The sequence below is a fragment of the Dasypus novemcinctus genome, chromosome 9, assembly GCF_030445035.2.
Source record: "Dasypus novemcinctus isolate mDasNov1 chromosome 9, mDasNov1.1.hap2, whole genome shotgun sequence".
In the NCBI taxonomy this organism is placed as follows: domain Eukaryota; kingdom Metazoa; phylum Chordata; class Mammalia; order Cingulata; family Dasypodidae; genus Dasypus; species Dasypus novemcinctus.
Window position 1 is genome coordinate 8,027,083 of NC_080681.1, and position 21,580 is coordinate 8,048,662.

A 21,580-nucleotide genomic window follows, 5' to 3' on the forward strand; every position below is an offset into this window, starting at 1 on the left:
GTCTCTCTGGGCAACTACAGACAGTCTTATCCTGCACAACTTGGATTGTTACACACAGCTGTGGCTCTGTTCATACTCCTGGCAGAGGAGAAAGGTGGGAGAAGTTTCCTCAATTCATGGGGCAACATGGGCAGCTTCAAACCCTGTAGATTACAACACCAACTACATCCTTGGTTCCTACTCCTAATGCACAACCAGCAAGAAAGCCCTAAACTAAAGAGAGAAACTGTGCCCAGAATAAATACATCTAGTAAGCCCGATGCCAAGACACCAACAAAAAATTACCAAGAAACAGGAAGATATGGCCCAGTTAAAAGAACAAGATAAGCCTCCAGATGACACTAAGAAGAAGAGACAACTAATCATAGATGTTCAAACAAATCTCCTTAAAAAATTCAATGAGATGGCTAAAGAGATTAAGGATATTAAGAAGACACTGGGTGAGCACAAAGAAGAATTTAAAAGCATACACAGAAAAAAATAGCAGATATTATGGGAATGAAAGTCACAATAAATGAAATTAAAAATACACTGGAGGCATATAACAGCAGATTTGAGAAGGCAGAAGAAAGGATGGGTGAGCCTGAAGACACAGCCTCCAAAAGTGCACATACAAAAGAACAGATGAAGAAAAGACTGGAAAAAATTGAACAGGTTCTCAGGGACTAAATGACAGCAAGAGATGTTCAAACATACATGTCACGGATGTCTCAGAAAGAGAAGAGAAGGGGAAAGGGGCAGAAGGAATATTTGAAGAAATAATGGTAGAAAATTTCCCAACCCTATTGAAGGACAATATACAATGTTGCAAGAAGCACAATATACCTACATCCAAATAAATCTGAATAGGCCAACTCTGAGACACATACGAATTAGAATGTCAAATGCCAAAGACATAGAGAGACTTCTGAGAGCAGCAAGAGAAAAGCAATGCATAACATATAAGGGATACCCAATAAGATTAAGTGCCAATTTCTCCTCAGAAACTATGGATGCAAGAAGGCAGTGGTATGATATATTTAACATACTGCAAGACAAAAACTGCTAGCCAAGAATCTTATATATCCAGCAATACTGTCTTTCAAAAATGTGAGTGACTTCAGAATATTTACAGATAAACAGAAACTGAGAGAGTTTATAACAAAGGCATGAGTGTTACAGAACATACTAAAGTGAGTGTTAACAGCCTGAAAAGAAAAGATAGGATATCTGAGGTGGTAGTCAGGGAAAAAATTCCATTTCCAATAGCAACTAAAAGAATCAAATATTTAGGAATAAACTTAACCAAGGATGTAAAGCACTTGTATTCAGAAAACTACAAAGCATTGTTAAAGGAAATTTTAAAAGACCTAAATAATTGGAAGAACATTCCATCCTCATGGATTGGAAGACTAAATATCATTAAGATATCAATTGTACCAAAATGATATATAGATTCATGCAATTAAAAAAAAATTTCAACCAACATTTTTAAACAAATGTAAAACACAATTACAAACTTATTTGGAAGGGTAAGGGGCACTGAATAGCCAGAAACATCTTAAAATGGAAAAGTGAAGTTGGAGAACTCTCACTGCCAGACTTTAAATCATATTACCTAGCTACAGTAGTAAAAACAGGATGGTATTGGCATTAAAAATAGACACATAGACCAATAGAACTGAATTGATGGTTCAGAAACAGACCCACACGTCTATGGTCAAGTTATTTTTGACAAGCCTGTCAAACCCATCCAGCTGGGGCAGATAAGTCTCATCAACAAATGGTGCTGGGAAAACTGTATATCATTGGCCAAAAGAAAGAAAGAGGACCACTAACTCATACCTTATACAAAAATTAACTCAAAATGGATCAAAGACCTAAATATGAAAGTAAGAACCATAAAGCTCATAGAAGAAAACGTAGGAAAACATCTTCAAGACTTCATAGTACATGGTGGATTCTTAAACCTTATACTGAAAGCAGAAGCAATGAAAGAAAACATGGATGAATGGCACCTCCTCAAACTTAAACACTTTTGTGATTCAAAGGATTTCATCAAGAAGGTGAAAAGGCAGCCCAGTGAATGAGAGAAAATATTTGGAAACCACATATCCAATAAAGGTTTCATTTCCATTCTATATAAAGAGATCATACAACTCAACAATAATCCAATTTAAAAATGGGCAAAAGATTTAAATAGACATTTCTCTAAAGAGGAAATACAAATGACCAAAAGCACATGAAAAAATGTTCCATATCACTAGCTATTAGGGAACTGCAAATCAAAACAACAATAGGATATCATCTCACAATGCATATAATGGCCATTATTTTAAAAAAAAACAAACAGAAAATAAGTGCTGGAGAGGATGTGGACAAATATGAACATTCCTTCACTGTTGGTGGAATTGTAAAATGGTGCAGCCTCTGTGGAAAACAGCTTGGTGATTCCTCAGGATGCTAAATATAGAACTACCATATGATCCAGCAATACCTCTACCAGAAATATATCCAGAAGAACTGAAAACTGTGACATGAACAGAAATCTGCACAACAATGTTCATGGCAGCATTATTCACAATTGCCAAAAGATGGAAATAACCCAAGTTTCCATCAACCAATGAATGGATAAATAAAATGTGGTATATACATATGTAGGAATACTATGCTACAGTAAGAAGAAATGAAATTGGGACACATATAATAACATGGATGAACCTTGAAGACATTATACTAAGTGAAGTAAGATAGACTCAAAAGGACAAATATTGCATAGTCTGATTAATATCAACAAAATATGAAGAATAAATGCATGGAGTTAAAAACCTAGCATATAGGTTATTAGAAGATAAGAGGATGGTTGAGAAGAAGTCTGAAGCTTAATATATGTAAAAGTTTTAATTAATTTGACTGTAAAAGTGTGGAAATGGATAGAGTCGATGGTAACACATTATAGTGAGTAGCAGCTTGTCTATAAATGGGATTGTGGCTGAAAATAGTCTAGAGATGTAAATGTCTATTGAAGGAAAGCTAGAAAATAATCTAGAGACTGATTAACACAATGAACCCAGAAGTGAATAAGAACTGTGGTTGATGGTACAGATGCAAGAGGGTCCTTATGTGAGCTAGAGCAGATGTATATCACTACTGCAGGGTGATGGGAATGTGGAGAAACATGGGAAAAATACAAATGGTGTGACCTATGGACTGCATTTAACAGCAATACCATAATATTTTTGCATCAATGCCAAAGACGTACTGTGTTGATAATGGGGGGGGGGGGCAGGTAATAGAAAAAGTGTGCCAAATGTATGCTATAGACCATGGTTGGTGGTAACAGTCTGATGATACGATCTCATAATTTATAACCTATTCTACCATGGTGTGGTGTGTTGGTGAAGGCTTGTTTTATGGGAATTCTACATATGAGCATGATTGTTTTATAAGTTGACAACCTCTGTAATAAATATATTTTAATAAGGTGGGTTGGAGGAAAAATACACCAAATGTAAGATATGGTCTATAGTTATTAGTAATATTTTGACAATGCTCTTGCATAGTTTGTAACAAATGTTTCACAACAATGCAAGGTGTTGGTGGAGGGGTGATGTATGGGACCCCTGTATGATATTATGCATGTTTATTTTGTAAGTTCACAACTTTTACTATATGCTTATTGTTTATATATGTTCATATATGAATGATATACTTCAATTAAAAATTATCTTTTTAAAAAGTGGGCCATAGGCACCAACTCTCTTCCAGCCAGTTCCTGACACAAAAGTGTCTCTGCCTTCAGCAGCCTTGCTCTACCACCTTCACTACACACAAAGGCATTGATCTTTCCATGTGGCCCCACAATCAGAAATCCTATACACCATCCTACATCTCCACACATCTTTTGAACATGACCTTATCACTGTCCACAGACAAGCAGAAGCCCCAACAGTTCCTGATTGGACAGGATTGGAAATATTATGAATAGTAATTCATGTCTAATATATATTCCTTATGGTTTCCAAGGTATTTCACCCCACAAATGTAAGGATGATGGGGCAATATTAGCTCTTTATATATGAAAAAAATTGAATTTCAGAGAAGATAAACGACTTGCTTAAGTCTACAAGAAGAACCAAGGTTTTTGTCTGAAGTCCTTGAACAAATGATTGTGGCACTTTGGAGATAGGGAGACTGTGGGAGGAACTAGTTTTAAGGAGGGGGAAGGGATTAAGAGTTCTTTTCTAGACATGGTACATTTAACACATGGAAATATGTTGAGTCAGCCACATGCGTCTCCAATTGTGTAACTTGATAATGAAAATCGCCAAAAGGAATAAGTTTGGGAGAACTCCAGTGATATGATTCTTTGGTGAATGGCCTTCTAGAGAGGTAAAGGAGTAAAAAGTTACATGGAGAGAGAGGATTCTGAGAGCAAAGTAGCTTGGCTAGAAGAGCAAAGAATATATATGCTGAATGATTTCCTTTTATTAACCTTATCCTTGGGCCAAAATTAATCATTTCCTAGATTTGTTAGGCTGGCCAAATTTATTATCCTTGATGAAAAGAAACCTTCCCAGGTTTGGGGAAAATTAAAAGAAATGTGATACATTTTCCCTGAGATCATTCCCAGGCCCATGGTGCTGCTCCTCAAAACTAATATTTTGACATTTAATAAGCCAGGAAAGTTAGGCCCTGTAGATAATTTTAGCCAATAAAGAAATAAATTCTAGTGCTTAAAGTTGGTGCTGTTTTGATCCCATAAGTTTTCTCATGACATCTGAGTTAACACGCACCCTGGAACTAGATTTTCAGCAGCCTGCGTGCAGGATGAGAGCAGCCTCCCTGGATCCCACACGGTTTGGTGAACTTGACTATCCCAAATCCCAGTCTTCATCTGATGGATGGCAAGGTGTAGTGCCCAGGCCCTTTGAAGCAGTGCTCAGAGCATCGCAAACAAGGGCTAGAGTGGAATTTCGGGACTTGAGAGTAAAGAATAAGGACAGCTCTTACAAGAGCACGGGGATGGCAGCTAAGCCCTGCGCCAGCTTGGGAGACATTCAGACACCCTCATCTTGGTGGACAGCCACATCATCAGCATCACTCCAAATCAGGAAGAATGGCGATGCAGAGGAAAGACTTTTTAAAAAAATATATTTTTTAATTTATTTTTAAAATATACTTAGATTACATAAAATATTACATTAAAAAAATATAAAGGATTCTCATATGCCCCACTCCCCACACCTCCCACTTTTCCCCACATTAGCAACATTCTTCATTAATGTGGTACATTCATTGCAAATGATGAACACATTTTGGAGCCTTGCCACTCAGCGTGGGTTAGAGTTTACATTGCAGTTTGCTCTCTGTCCCACTCAATGCTGTAGGTTATGGCAGGATATATAATAGCCTGTGTCTGTCATTGCAAGGTCATTCAGGACAATTCCAAGTCCTAAAAATGCCCCCATATTATACCTCTTCTTCTCTCTCCTTGACTTCAGCACCTCCAGTGGCCACTGTCTCCACATCAATGATATAATTTCTTCCATTGTTAGAATCACAATAAGTCTATAGTAGAATACCAGTAAGTCCACTCTAGTTCATATTTTATTCCCCAATCCTGAGGATTCTGGGATGGTGATGCCCACTCCACCTATAACTGAGAGGGGGCTTCGATCCCATATGGCCGTTGGATCAGACTCTTGCTTGCAGTTGTAGACTCTCTCGATTCCCCAGTGTGGTCAGAGTAAAGTTTTGCAGGAGCATATGACTCATGTGCATCTGTCTATTGGCTCAATATAAATTGGCTTGGCCCATTGTGTTGGTTATTGTCTCAAGAACCCAAATCTAAAAATAAGTTACTGAGTTACTTATTTCAGAACTAAATAATCAGTCATCTCCCCAACCTTATTCCACCACCACCCACCACCACCAACCCCTGGCAGATATGGCAAATAACCCAAAGTCAGAAAAACAATCAAAGAATTGTCCCCATCAAGGGACCTTGGTGATCATCCAGTTCTCAAGTCTTCACCTTACAATTGAGAAAACTTAGGCCCGGAAATGGCTTATGGCTTGCCCAAGTTCCTATAACTAGTATGGACAGGATCACACTTGGTTACAAGCCTATCACTAACTAGCAATGACTTCTGGCTCCTCCCTCAGCACATATTCTACTATCCCATACTGCCTGGAAAGTTCTCCTCCATCCCCAACTCGTGGACAAATCTTTTCCTTCCTTTTGTTCAGTCATTCTTGTTTTCCTGAGAGAGACTGTTTTAGAAGTAGCTCAAGCTGACGTGACGCAGGGCACTTGCTGAGGGCCTATGAATGCCAGGTGCCCCGCTCATAGGAAGCACGTGGTGTGTGGCTGTGGACCTGAGCTATAGATGAGAGGCCACCCTAGCATCCGGTCGTGAGAGAAGGACTGTGGGGCAGGGCGATAGGTGATGTGGTCACGGCTGGACCCTCCTTGTGAGGCATGATGGTCCTGAAAGAGGATTGTGGTGGCAGTAACAGGAATGAAAAGGAAAGGACAAATGAGAAGTGCATTTCAGAGGTAAAACTGGCAAGACTCGGTGACCACATGGGTGTCAGGAGAGGAGAGAAAAAGAGAGGTGATAAGAACATTGCATCTGGACATTTCAGATGCGAAGTACTAATGCAGCACACATTTGGAGACAGCTAAGAAACAGCGTGAAGTCAACACTGGGACTCCAGGGAGTGGTCAAGGTCAAATGTCTGTACAGAGGGGATGGCTTAAGCAGGAGAGGTAGGCTTTGTTTTGCTAGAAGTTACCAAACTCGTCTAAAATTCTAGTGCTTTAGAATATTTGAACTATATCAGGGACTAGCAAAGATGGTGAAAAGACAAAAAAGGACCAGGACAAGAGAAATAGCCCCCATGGGCTACCCAAGGGGAAGGCCAGCCCTTGCCCTCTTACTCAGCAAATGTTCTTCCCATCCTTCATGCCAAATAGCCCGCTTCCTCCAGGAAGCTTTCCTGTTTTAAGATGAGAAGCACTGGCTCACCTGCCTCTCGTCCTCGATTTGGGCTTATCATGCTCCCCCCTGATTTACAACCTTGTCTTTGGAGAGTCCCTGGTCCTCTTTGTAGTGTGCTCAGGCACTCGGCAATAATCACTTTCTGAGGCCGGTCGTGCGGCTGCGTCACATCTGGACATCTTCCTCCCATTAATCGCCCATTTTCCCACTGTCACCTCTTTTCTCAGCTCCCAGCTCCTTTCCCCTCGAGTCTCCCTGGGGCTCTCTTATCCATCCATCCACACTCTTGATAAGTTCCAGAAACTTATAAAACAGAACTTAAAAAACAAAGTCACGTCACAAGTGGAGAAACCTGCATAAAGTGGGCTTGGCTTTGTAAATAGCCTCTCTGTTTGATAAACCTCTAACTCAATGTCATTTTAAATATCTGTAAAATTTCCACTGGAGCGTAAAAAAGTGACTGGTAGCAACGGCAATTAAAACAGAAGCAGGGGAAAAGGAAGAGAATAAAAAAAATAGAAGTGAGGAAATTGGATAAAAACAGCAGACAACTAAGGCCACCCAAGCGAGGAAGCCAAGCCACAGAGGAAGGGGAAACTCCACACAGAGCCCCCTGGGAAAGCGCGCCCTTTCTCCGCGCTAGAGCAGCGCCGTGGTCAAGTGGTGGTTTATCTTATCACGACAGGGACGCCCTGCCTAAGGAGCGGAGGGGCAAAGGCTAGCCATGTCACTGCACCCAAGCAGCACCACAATTTACTGCAAACACCTCAGTGTGTTGAAACACTTCAGGCACAGCCTTCTAGAATAGCCAGTACTGCAGTAACATCACCAAAGTCCAGGTCCCTGTACTGACACCAGAAGAGTGAGGGCATTATGAGGCTGAACATGAAGTCGGAAATCCTCGTGGTCTATAACTTGAGCAGGTCTCCTGCTGGTAACTTAGCCTTTCTTGTTCGATCCGCCACACCTTCTGTATAACAGACTGAAAGGAACAATTTAAGCCGCTTAGAGTTTACATAAAGATAAAGCGCATTCCCTGCAGAACACTTCCCACCACAACAGCTAATTTCCCGCTGTAACATCTTGTCTTCTAAGGCAGCCCCTCAAGTAAGAGCCCAGGCCGGGCCCCACCACACCCAGGAATGGGAACTTTGCTGACAAATGGTTCTCATCTGTAAACCCGACCCGTTTACAGGGCGTTACGTAGAGTTAGGAATGCATTCCATATGTGCTCCGTCGCTGAAATGCTGAGGCCTCCGCTCCAAACTAAAACCATATCACTGTTACCGTTGTTGTTGTTGTTGTTTAACATTTGTTCTTTTTCACAAGTGTAAAGTGCAACACAATTGTTTCATCAGTGTCTCATCATCTGGAGCACAGTTCTTCTTCTCTTCAGAGAATTAAAACAGAGGGGGTTTGGAGAAGTACATTGGCATCCCTAGAGACCTGGTCTCACTCTCCCACCTGAACCTTCCATCCTCCCCTTACCTGGCTGGAGGTCCAGGTAAGAACTGTTAGTGGAGCTAACTTCATGCACAACAATAACAGTGCAGCAAAAGCAGAGAGAGGGGAGTGGATGTAGCTCGGTGGTTGAGCGCCTGCCTCCCAGATTTAATCCCCATAACCTTATAAAAGAAAAAAAATTAAAAGGCAGAGAGAGCCCCTGTCTGTCCAAACATGGTGAGAATCAGTGGTGCTCACTCCTTCCAGGCTCTAGCAAGAGAGGATGAAAGACAAGACTCACCGCAGTGCTCTTAATTCTCTCCTGGGGAGAATGTTTGCAAGTTAGGGGTAAAGATGGTCTGTGAGTGGGTTCCTGGTAGACAACTCCCCAAGAGGAAAATGAACTCAGTGATTTCTGGGAAGACAGTGATCCCACTCAGGGCATTATCCCAGTCATTTCAAACATTCCAGGTAAATGGCCCCTTCTCCACTTCCACCCCCACTCTCACCCATCAGGCCCAGTACACAGGCCCATCAGTGTACTTGAGCATTTCAAGTCATTTCATAGCAACCTCAGCAATGCACACACACACACACACTTGACACACACCTGCTTCCACCATTCCTGCTCAGTTTGGCTCAGAACTGATGTTTCCATGGAGCTTAGTGTTTTGGAAGCTGTGCCTGGGGGGGCATTACTTAAATCAAGTATTAGCAGCTTTCCCAATGCACTAAAAAGAAAAATTGAACACATCGACTTTTCTCAATTGAAGGCATTTCTCTCATAAATTTTTGTTCAGCCCTCAGTGCCTGTTACCACTTGCCTCTTAGCCAGAACTAGCAGAAGACAAAATAAATGAATGAGTAGAAAGTATTAATGGGAAAACCACAGCCACAAGCAGAGCAGTCCACGAAAAAGCGAGCTCTTGAAGCTATGTTTCGTATGTGTGTTTCTATGCTTTCCCATTAATACTATCATTTGCTTGCTGGAGAAAATGCACTTTGTTCATCTGAGGGAATTCAACTAATCATATTTTATGGTATTTGAAAAGACATCACAACTTGCAAGGCCTCAGCACCTGGCCTGGATACGGTGGATTTGGTGAAAGAGCCTGGTCTGGTTCCCAGGCTTGGGCAGGTCTTTCATTAACCTGGCCTTTCCAAGCATCAGCATCCACATCTGTAAATGGAAATAACAGTGACTACTCTGAGGATTAAATAAGATAATGTGTGTGATATGCCTGGTATACTCAGGAAATGTGAGTGATCATTATTATTTTTTATTCATTTTTTTAAAATATTACATTCAAAAAATATGAGGTCCCATTCAACCCCACCTCCCCCACCCCCCACTCCCCCCCCCAGCAACACTCACTCCCATCATAATGACACATCCATTGCATTTGTTAAGTACATCTTTGGGCACCTCTGCACCTCATGGTCAATGGTCCACATCATGGCCCATACTCTCCCACGTTCCATCCAGTGGGGCCTGGGAGGATCTACAATGTCCCATAATTGTCCGTGAAGCACCACCCAGGACAACTCCACGTCCCGAAAACGCCTCCACATGTGAGTGATCATTATTAAGAGGACTAAATGAAAATGCATTTTAAATATGGCTAGCAAGAGTCCTCATGCTTGCAAGATTATCCACAAATGCCAGCTCTTTTACCTTCCTCTGCAATCATTCTCTGAATTTCAACTTCCCAGACAACTGTTACTCCCCAACCTCTCTGCCCTGAGCCCTCCCTGAGCTCCAGTAAGTTGCTAGGTCCCCACAGAGCACCACTTGACTTCTCTGATGTATAAGCACAGAGCCACCAGCTACATGGCACAGACAGCTCCCAAAAGGCCCCAGGAAGCTGAGGCTCAGGCAAAAGTGAAACTAACCAATGAAGGGGTATCTCTTGCCCAGGCAGGAAGAAGCAAAAACTCCCATTCCTTAGTCTGACCCAAACACTGCTGCTTTCCCACAGAGAAAAAGCCCCAAAAGCTTCCTTGCCTGGGGTCCACCCAGGCCCCAGGATTGTCACCCCCGCACAGTTTTGCCTGGACCAAGCCCAAGGAGCTTCGGTCAAAAGCAAAAAAAAAACAAAAACAAAACCCAACCCCGTGGAGATGCGCCGCCTGCACTTCATCACAAGGTGTTAATCAGTTGGCAGAAGAACTAGGGTAGGAAAGGCTCTTCTCAGAAGAGAGCAGGGAAGCCGGCTGGGCAGGAGTGCGGCGGCCCGGACCCCGCTCTCTGAAGTGGATCCACTGTTGTCTTCCTCAAGGTGACTCTAATGGTTTAAACAAGATTTAACAAGCATGGAATTTGAAAGGGAAAAGGAGAGAGAAAAAAGAAAAAAAAACTTTTTAAGGCGAGGGCGAGGTGAGGAAGTTTTTCTTTCCCAAAGACCCCAAATAAATCTAAGTCATAGCAATAGCTGTGGCCTTTGGTAGCTAAAAAAAAAAAAAAAGGGAAAAATTTCTTCCATACTAATGGTGTCCTGGGAAGATAATTCCCCAAAGTCAACATAACACGGAGGACTTACAAAGGAGCAATGAATGCAGAATCACCATCTTCTCTCTGTTTTAAAGAGAAACACCTAGTGAGCTTCCCAGCCCAAAGCATTTCTGTATCAGCTGCCATAAAATAAGAAAACCACACACAGACCCCCACGGATCCCAGAGCAGCTCCGTATGGAGGGACTCGGGGTCAGACTCTCGACTCGTGTGTTCATCAGTTTAGTCACTCAGCACATTTCGTGGACACCGAGGGCCAGGTGCCATGGTAGAGCTACAACCGCAAACCAGATAGGAAGGGGCTTGTGCGGCAGGCGGCTTGTAACCAGACCTTATTAGGTGCTGTTTGTACACAGGGAGGAAGCACGATTGGTTCTGCCCCAAAAAGACAGTGAGGGAAGGGACTGCTTCCCATGAGAAGGGACATTGGCACTGGACCTTGCAGAAGCAGGTCCTGAAGGCATTCCTGAAGAAGAGAATGGACCTCGGACCTGGTAGGACAAGCACAGAGGAGTGCCCGGGCATGCTGCATGCCAGGGACCTGCACGGGACAGAAAGGTAGCGGTCTCTAGACTGCTAAGGCTTTACTTACCAATACCAGAGCAGGACGACATCGTGAAGAGCACACCAGATTAAGGGTCAAGAAACCAAGGGATCTGCCACACCCTAGCTGTGTGACCCCGGGCAAGTTACCCTCCCTCTTGTGTCTTCCTATGTCAAGAACTGAGCTAAATGATCTTTTGATTGCATGAGAGGCAAGCAAAACTCTGTGGGGATAGAGCCACCTCCCTGGACCTTTGAATTGATTTTATCTGGACCATGCATGTATGTGTACGTATCTCCACATGTGTACACCTCAGTCACATCCCCTCCAATCCGTCCTCATTTCCTTACCAATTAAAATGCTTCAGCATTCCCAAGGCCCCACAGGGAGTTTTAAAAGCTCCTCAGAATGGAAGACAAAGCCCTTCATAACTCTCCACGCAACTTTGTAACTATTGGGCTTCATATACCCGCTCTTTGGCTCTGCTTCACCTGCCCTAGAATGCCCTTTCCCCACCCTTGCTCGTTTAATAACTCTTGTTCATTCTTTAAACCCTTGTTCAGGAGTGCTCTGCTCAGCAGGTTTTCCCTCACCTCCCAGGTAGATCCATGGCTCCCTCCTTCTACTGCCTCCCTCCAAGCTGTGAGGCTGGGCTGTAAGGACTTGCTCCCATGGCCCTCGCTCCCACAGACGACGAAGTCCTCGAGAGCAAGGACCGTGACTCAGTGAAACCTGCGCCGCAGCTCCTAGTACCGTGCCTGGACACAGCATGCCCCAGCAAAATCTGCCGAGCCGAACCCTAGCATTTTTATTTAACTGTTCTGATGGTACGCACAACACGGGGTGCTCCCTCAGTGGTTTGGGGGGAACCAGGGGCTCCTAGCGCTAAACCAAGAATAGGTGAATATGCAATCCAAAAATGCCCTGGAATCCCCCAAAGGTCACTAAAAAGCAATCAAATGATAAACCACACACAGCTTCTTACCGCCCTCTTTGCCATGCTTCTCTTTTGATCCCCTGCACACCGTGCAGGGGCCTCCAAAACTTCCAGCCAAGTCCCCTAGCGGCTGCAGCCTCCCTCCCGGTGCCCCACCCCATCCTGCCCTCTTGTTTATTGCTTGATTATTTTGGATAATCGTCACTTCTCTAGCTTTTCTATTTTCTGTTGTTTCCTCTTTTACGCCATTCTCCAGACTCTGCACTACAAAAGAAGGCCCACGAGCTGACCCATTAAGCAAGAATCCCTCTTCCTCGTATGAAAAACACGTATTTTAAGAATTCTTCTATTCAGATTGGTTGAAATAGAAGCTTCCATGTGACAGGAAGCCACATGCTCTTCCGCCGTCTTTTCTTCTCCCGTCTACACCAACGCTATTTCCTCAAACAGCCCTGCTCCCAGCGCCTTCAGCATTCAGCTCACCCTCCGTTTGATATGCTTGAATAATCCCCACTACCTTTAAAACGCTGTGCACAGAGCCGAATGTAGTAATCCAGGGTGGATTCCAGCCAGAGCACCGTGGAATTTTCCATGCAGGGGAAACTTCATTAATGCAGCTGAAGAAGGCATTGCTTTTTCAACGTTTTCTAAAAGACAAAAGTACAGCCCTGTTCAAACCTGGCCACTACCTCTGAGGGACTGCCACTGCACTCTGCCCACCAGGTGTGCGGTGCTGACGACACACGCTCCCCAGAGCGTCAGTCAGGGCTGAGCGTTCCCAGGCAGCCCGCTAGGTAGGACTCGAGGGGCTCAGAGCACCCCGCCCTGCCTCCACAAGCATCCCACCTCCGGGACACATAGCCGTACCCATCCCTCTGAATACAGGCATTCGGATGACACCCTAACTAGCCATGAGCTAACGCCTTAGCTTAGGTTATCTAGCATTTGACTGGTTGCCGCCAAAGGAAGGAAAAGTCTGACCTTGCCACTGCGGACAGTTGTGTACATCCAGGGCCAGCAAGAGGTGAGGGAAAGATGATGACGGACCTCGAGGGTCCATCTAAAGGGAACGACAGGGTAGGAGACTGGCCCAAGCCTGAGCACCCCTGGAGAGTGCAGCTCCCGGGGCGCGCTCAGGCTCTGCGGGACAGCTGGGCGGCGACTCGGCCCGAGCAGTCCGAGGTGGAGCCACGCTGGGCTCGGCGTCCAGTGAAGCGCACGGCGGGACTGCCCTCTGGCGGTAGGGACAAGCACGCCTGGCCCCGCAGTTACGGGCAGCAAAGCATGCATTTCAATTTTCCCGCTACCCTCTTCACGCATTCACTCCACAAACACGGGATGGACTGCCACTTTGGGCTAAACCCCGTGATGGGCACCAGGGAGACAAACGAATAAGGCATGATCGCTGCTGTCAAGAGGGTTTCAACCCGGAAGAGCAAGTCGCACGAGTCGTGGTGGACGCGGGTGCCAAGGACGGTGGGTGTGAGGGGCAGAAACGGTGGATGAGCGAGGCCTTGCCAAGGGAGGTGGCCCTCGAGCTGAGGGTGTGTTTGCCAGACAGAGAAGTGAAGGACGGGCATGCCAGACAAAGCAGCACACACTGGACGTGTTCCGGCCCCGTGTGGAAAGGAGAGACAGTGGGGGTCACGGCCAGTGAGGAGGAAGCAGGGCCAGGGCCAGGAGGGTTTGGCCTAGTAACGGAGCAGAGGCAGAACTATAGAGAAACAAAACTGAAGGCAGGGGGGAAATGAGGACCTAAACCAGGGTCAGGATGTGGGGAAAGCAACGAAGAAGGATGTTAAGGAAAGAGGATCTGTAGGAGTTGGCTGCAGATTGGGTGTGGAGGGTTAAGGAAAAGGGAGTGATCAAGACTAATTCCTCGCTCCTGGCTTGGGAGACTAAACCTGATGGTGACACACCACTCATCACACAAGGAACAAAGGAGGGGGGGCAGGTGGGGAAGAAATATGATGAGTTCACCTTTGCACATATAGAATTGGATGTGCCTGAGGGACAACTAAGAGGTAATTGACTCATTAGTCTGAAGCTCTAGGAAGAGGCTGCTGATTTGGGGGTTGGAAGTCATCTATGCCATTGGAAGGAAAAAAGTCTCTCTAGGTAAACAGTCAGCTGAAAGAGAGAAAAGAGCTGAGGACAGAGCCTTAGGGAAAGCTGACGTTTAAGAGGCAAGCAGAGGAAGAGCAGCCTCCCATGGAGACTAAGAAGAAAGATTCAGATGGAAAGAGAACCAGAAAAGAGCTGAAGCCAGGAAAAAGAAAGCGTCAAGGAGAAGAACACAACCAACCTTGTCAAACAGCTACCAAGACCACAAGCAAGTCGAGTGCCAAAATGAACCCATTGGCTGGACCATTCTCTGCAGTGGTAGAGGTGAAACCCCAATTGCAATGAGTTCAGGAGTATTTGGAGATGCAGAGGTAATATGGTCCTGCAGATATTCAACTTTATGGTTTCTTCAACTCTTAAAGTATCAGTCTTTATTCCTTCTATCACACAGCATGCAGGACTTCCTAGGTAAAAGTTTCTTAGGGGATGTAAATTTTTCACTCAATAATATCCCTCACAGGGTTGTGATAAGGATTCAATAAAATTATTTAAGCAGAACATCTAGAAAACTGCCCAGCATATAGTAGGCACTCAGTCAAAGCTAGCTCCTCCCCTAGCCGTAAGACAAAATTAGGAAAGTAAATCTAACAGGATAAAAACCCACATTAGATTAGCCGGTGTTTAGGCTGACCAAGTCGTGGCCCCCACCACTTACCTGGATAACTGAGAGCGGACTCAAGTCTATGCATAATCTCCACCAAGCGGGCATTGTAGTTAAATGGCTCCAGTGTTCAGCTGGGGGATCAGAAATTGGAGCCTGGGATTGAAATCCATTACTGACTGCAATGAATCATCCTTGTAGATAAAGACGTTGAACTTACAAAGGTTATATAACTTGCCCAATTTCACACGTTCTTTCTCAGGAACAGGGCCCGTTTCTTTTTCTTTCTCTTTTTCTTTTTATTTATTTTTAAAAGATAGATCACACAAAACGTTACATTAAAAAAAAAAAAGAGGTCCCCATATACTCTACTCCCCAGCATTGCTACACAGAACATAGTTTATGTCATAGTTTACACTCTCCCCCAGCCCATTCAGTGGGTTATGCCAGGATATATAATGTCCTGCATCTGTCCCTGCAATACCATTGAGGACAACTCCAAGTCCCAAAAATGCCCCCATATCATACCTCCTTTTCCCTCTCCCTGCCTTCAGCAACTCCTGTGGCCACTATCTCCACATCAATGATATAATTTCTTCAATTGCTAGTCACAATGGTTCTTTGGTAGAATCCCAGCAAGTCCACTCTAATCTATATTTTATTACTCCATCCTGACTGTGTCATCTGCAGGGCAGATGGCTGTTGAAGGCTTAGGAGGATCAGAGAGGAACACACACACACACAAAGTCCAGTTCATTCTCAGTACTACAGCAAGCTCATTGTCTCATCTTGGATAAGCTCCTCTCACTACTCAGTGCTTCAGTTTTCTCATTTGGAAAATTGGATGAAATAGCCCTGTGGCTCCCATCTTCCTCTAGGGAGTGGTCCTGATAAAATCTTGCCTGGGGCACCGGAGGAAGGTAAAGCCAGGAAGCAGCATAGACTTGTCGGACTTGGACAGAGGGAAGGTCCAGTCCAGCTTCCCCACTCCTAGTGGATGGTGCACATGCAGGTTCCCAGACCTAACAGGTCATATGAATCACTTCTGAGGCCTAGAACATATGGGAACTTAGGGGTTTTGACAGTTCACCCCAATGAGCCATGAGCAAATAAAAGCTCAATGTAAATGATAGGCCTCCAAATGAAAAGGCAATAGACTGAGCCTAAACCAGATTCTAACAAGGTGTGTAAATTGTTGTATGGGTCTTGGGACTTGGGTTCTTTACCTTACCCTCACCCATTTTAACTCAATTCCAAGTTCTGAATCCAAACAAAGGACCTGGGGATGTCTTTATTGGATACGATGTTAAGGAAATTCTTTATGGGGTTCCTTTGAAACATCTCCCGTCTGACATTTACCAATCTCTTGTGCTTCCTTCATCACCCCAACAATGGAAGGCACTCCTTTCTTCTCTCCCACTCTCACTGTCCACCCCCTTGCCTTCCTCCTACCCTACCACCTAGACGCACCTACCCCTTTAGCCATTCCAGGTTGTCAAGATGAGCCAACCTGAAGGCATCTGATGACTCCCGCAGAAGCCACCCTCGGGGGCCTGGCATGCTCTCTCGCCACGTCTTCACCAAACCCATTCCTCCCTTCAGTCTACCGGCTCCTGAAAGCCCACTTCTGGAAGTTCTTCTTACATTAATCATCAGTTTCCCTGCCCCACCCTACCTCTATCTATATCTTAAAGCTGTTCTTACAAGCTATTTTCCTATCTCAATTATTCACTCATCACTTTTCTCACCTCCAAAATACACTTAACTTTTATGCATAACTAATGTTTCGTCTCTACTGGGAAGTTATGTAACTTGCGATGGCTTCTCGGTCATGTGTGTCACATCCTCTGTTCCCTCTGTGCCAAGCCAGATAAACATTAAGGAGGAATTTGCCAAGATGAGAACAGCGATGATCGCATTCAACAATCATTTATTGAGCCCCTCCTATTTGCTCAGCAGTGTGCTCGATTTTGGTGGGGTTGGGGCTGTGAGGGAGCCAGAGAAGAACTATAAAGCACCGTCCTTGCTTTATAGTGGAGAATAATATCAATTCCCCACTTGGTGCCATGATTCACAGTTGCTAAGCTCGCTTGAACATTGGCATTTGATCCTCCTCCTGGTGAGACTGGTTGGCCGGATGTCATTGTTCCCACTTTACAGATGAGGGACTAGAGGTCGGTGTCTTGCTGAAGGTCACACAGTAGGACATACCAGAGCTGGGACTTCTCAATCTGGAGACAGAATCCAGGGAAGCAAAGGAACCAAAACACCCCCAGCCCCAAACACAAACCCCAAAGCACAATGAACAAAATTGTACGTGATGGGTACCAAACGGACATGTGCAGGGAGCAGGTGTGGCTCAGTGGTTGAGAACCTGCTTCACATGTATGAGATCCCAGGTTCAATACCCAGTATCTACAAAAAACCACATGTACAAACATATGTTAGAGGTATTCCAAGAATTATAAAGAAGAGGAGTTTGCCAAGTAGAGGGAATCTCAGGGCAGACAGACAATAATCACCACCCAGAAATGGCCTTTTTGAGGGCAGCACCGAGCTGCCTCCATTCTGGCCCCACGTCCTCTGCTCTAGGAGAGCAGCACACTGCCTGACACCAGACCCAGAAAATAGCATTAGTATTCTCCAAACAATCATTTTCTGGGCACAAGTATTAAGAAATCGTTTGACTTGAAATGATGTCTACGCCCTGAAGGAAACTGAAATTAGCACCGTCTATGGCCATAACGCATCAGTCCTCCCAGCCAGACTGTCCGGGAAGGAAAGGCTTTGCTTTACCTGCCCATCCCTGACATGTCCCATCCCTGGGCACTCCTCACGCTCCTGCTGCTCCACACTCACAGAACTTCTGGATTGCAACTGAGCCTGCAAATATATTTAAATTAACATTCGTGTGTATGAGAGTGGACATCCCGCTGGTCTTAATTCTTCCAGTCTCTAATAAACTAGTTAGACTAATGTGTATTTTGTCTGCGTGAGACTGAGTTTAACCAATGTTTCCTCTTGTCATGGGGGTTTTCATGGTATGGTGGCTTGAAGCTTGTATGTACCCCCCCCCAAAAAAAAAAAAACCATGCTCTTAAATCTAATCCATTCCTGTGGGTGTAGGTAGGCTATTTTAATGAAGTACTTCAGTTTCCTCATTCAGGATGGGACTTAATCCTGCTACTGTAGTCCTTTATAAATGAAACAAAGAGAGAAAGCCACAGAAGCAAGAAGCTGAAATCGTTTAAACCCAGAAGAGGGAGGGACCAGCAGATGCTGCCATGTGCCTTGCCATGTGGCTGAGCAGCCCAAGATCACCAGCAACTGGACTTTAGGAAAAAAGCATTGCCTTGACGTTGCCTTGATTTGGACATTTTCTGGAACTCTAACTGTAAGCAAATTCCCATTGTTCAAGCTGAACCATTTGGGGTACTAGGAAACTAAGGTACTTGGATATAGGAATGCAGAGAAAGCCAAACAGCCTGGCATTGGGAAGGGAGTGGGAACAGCACCTGGCGGATGGTTCTGGATCTAGAGCAGCCTTGGGGCCCTCAACTGCAGGAGGTTGTACATGGTCTGTCTAGTGTTCCACCATCAGCATGATTTGACTTCCTTCTCTGCCTGTCTGTTTCTCTTTCCTCACCACTTAGTGGCCCTCTCATTCTCGGTACTCTTCATAGCTGTTTCCCACTTCACAGGCCCTGCTTACCAGAGCACCTGCTGCCGTCTAATGCTGGCTGGCACGTGGCCATCGTGGCCACCCTCCCACACCCCCCTACTGCCTGGTGATCCTGCAGCTTCAGCTCACACTGCTAACTCATTCTTGGTCAGTGTCTTCTGGTTCAGAATAGTTAGATGGGACTCTGACTTGGCCCAGCTCATCTCTTCAAATAAGCCAAGTCACTGACCGCCCCATGGATTAGGTGCCTTCAAATGAGATGCTCTATCCAGTTTGCAGCCGACCTTGTGTAGAAATAAAAGCCTTGAGCTATTATCCAGATCAGGGGGCTATGAAGGGGAAGTTGGGCAGATAGACACAATGTCAGCCACATCCAGTCGCTCAGACTTGCCTCTCCATTTCCCTTCTGCAGAGGTGACCCTCAGCCAGGCCCTTTATACTTCACATCGAAGGCCCCCACAGTAGCCCCTCATCTGATTCCCTGCGTCCAACCCTGGGCCTGATTTAAAGCCTCTCTGGTCTCTTGCCATGGTTTGTTTTTGTGGGGTTTTTTGTTTAGTTTTGTTTTGGTTTTGTGCTCTCTCTCCCCCCCCCTCCCTCTCTCTCCCCCTCCTTCCCTCCCTCCCTTTCTCTCTCTCTCCCCCCTCTCCCCCTCTCGATCTCTGGCTTTTCCTGGTTTTCGACTTCTGGCTCTATATCCAAGATCCTTGGTCTCAAAGCCTTCAGCCTCTGGATGAGGAGGGGGATGATGAAGAAGAGGGAGAGGCGCTCAAGCCGTTGGGCAGGAATGAGATCGAGATGGAGGTGGAGATGCCTGACTCCGTGGGCTGAAGGCTGGGGCTGCCGCCAGCAGCAGAAGCTTGTGCCCAGGTCGAATGAAGAGCTCAGGACAAGCCCTGCCCCCTGCTGTCAGCGCAGTAGCCAGAAAAGCGCTGGCAGGGCCCTCTCCGAGAGCTGGGATCTCAACGCTGGGAGCAACTGGGTCTGGCCCTGACTGTGACGTGATGCTTGATGCCGTCCTCCAAGCCCTGGGTGGAGGGGGCATTCCTTGAAGGAAGGATGCCCTGGTTCGGTGCATCCACGAACCAGGCCGCTGTCCAGCAGGCAGAGCCTGTTGTCACCATCGCTCTCTGGCTGAGACAGGAAGAGCTCAAGTGGCAGATGCTGCAGCTAGGAAAGGGGCTGCTCTTGGCTTGCATCTCCTTACCCATGGGGCAGAGACACCCTGAGTGGCCTGGTCCCTGACCATTGATGGTCAAAGACTGACCTTTGTTTGAATAACATCTCTTTGGGCTTGCTTTGGCAAAGACCTGTGCTCAGCTGGAATTGTCCTTTTTCAGTCCATTTTGCCAAAAGAGTCTTGAGGTCTCGGTGGGGGACTTGGAGCCAGGGGAGAGTGTCCTGTTGCCTTGGGGTCAAGGGATCTTGTGGTACCGTCATTTGACTATCCCCTCATTCATTCTGTGCTCCTCACTGGAAATGCTGGCGTGGTTGTGAGCAGCCTGATGCACTCGCCTTCTGTCGAGTGGGAGAGAGCACCGACTGGCCCAAAGCAGTGATCCCAAGGAAACTGCAGCCCGGGAGGTCATCCTTCTCTTTTCAAATAGAGAAGTGCCTGAAGGTCCCTTGGGACCTGGAGCAGGAAGGGGAGGAACAGAAGCTCCTGCTTCTAGGAGAAGCCCTGGCCCAGGAATCTTCCCAGACTGCGCTCCACCGGGGAAGAGGTCCGAGGCTGCCCTTGGCTCCTGGCCCTGGGACAAGCCCTGGAGGTTTCTGCCTGGGTAGGAAACCCTGTGGGGTGGGGGGTGTGGAGCCCTGGCTTGGAGGCCGCAACCCCTCCTTACACTCTGGACTCTGCCCAGCCCTGTGCCCCAGGCCAATCGCTCCCTCTCTATCGGTGTCAGTTTCCCAATTTTACACGGAAGAGCTGGACATAAAGTGTGTGAGCGTGCGCTCAGAGAGCACGGGCCAGCTCGCCTCCCGTGCATGGGGTGTGGGTGCATGGCTGGCACACCTACCGCCCACACCCGGGAGAGGACAGGACAGCGGACTCATCTGGGAACTGGCCTCAGCCTCGGGCTTGGCCACTCCTCCCCTGCCTGCGGCTCTCCAGGTGGCTCCCGACTGCTGGCCTGCTCTTGAGCTCCAGGCAGGGATGTCCTCCCCCAGCTGCCCCGGCGTCGGGGCTCGTCACACTAGCCGCTGCCTGGCAGCCACCCCGGCCAACGCAGTTCCCGTCAGCAGGGCAGCGCCACGCTGCTGAATGTTCCCTCCTTGCTGCCCGGTTCCACTTCTGTTCTGGTGCTCGGGTAGGAAGGGGCTGGGAGAGTCTCTGGCAAGACCGAGCTCCACCCAGAGACCCACAGGTGTGAGCAGCGGGCTCCAGGGCTCTGCTCCCGCTGCAGGATAGGGGACCGAGTGCGCCCGCAGGTCCTGGACGACTAGGTCGACCAGGGGGACTCTGCGCACAGGGCAGTGATGCCCACTGGTCACTGCAGGGCACACATGGGTGATGCATCCATGGCTCTGCTCACAGGCACCGGCCAACACCGTGTGCCACCAGCCCTCCCTGTGCTTCCCTGGTCCCATGGACCTTGGGGGCACCTGGAACACTGCCGGATGGGGGGGCCATGCTGCTGATAGGCTTGGTGGGCTCGGAGAGCCTGGAGAAGCTGGGGTGAAGAGGGCGGGGGGGAGGCTACCTGATATCTGGCCACCTCCCCATGGTCAAGGTGCCCAGGTGCCACCCACA

The 21,580-nt window shown here is 46.5% G+C and overlaps 1 long non-coding RNA gene across 1 annotated transcript; it reads right to left on the bottom strand.

Annotated features, from left to right (window-relative positions):
* Positions 1–5,926: 5,926 nt before the first annotated feature.
* LOC111765261 (uncharacterized) lies at positions 5,927–13,563 on the bottom strand. The gene is made up of 3 exons (XR_011649595.1): positions 13,403–13,563; positions 12,939–13,068; positions 5,927–7,968 (listed from the first exon to the last, which is right to left on the bottom strand). It is a non-coding gene; the product is annotated as an uncharacterized lncRNA (long non-coding RNA).
* Between the last annotated feature and the right edge of the window lie 8,017 nt (positions 13,564–21,580).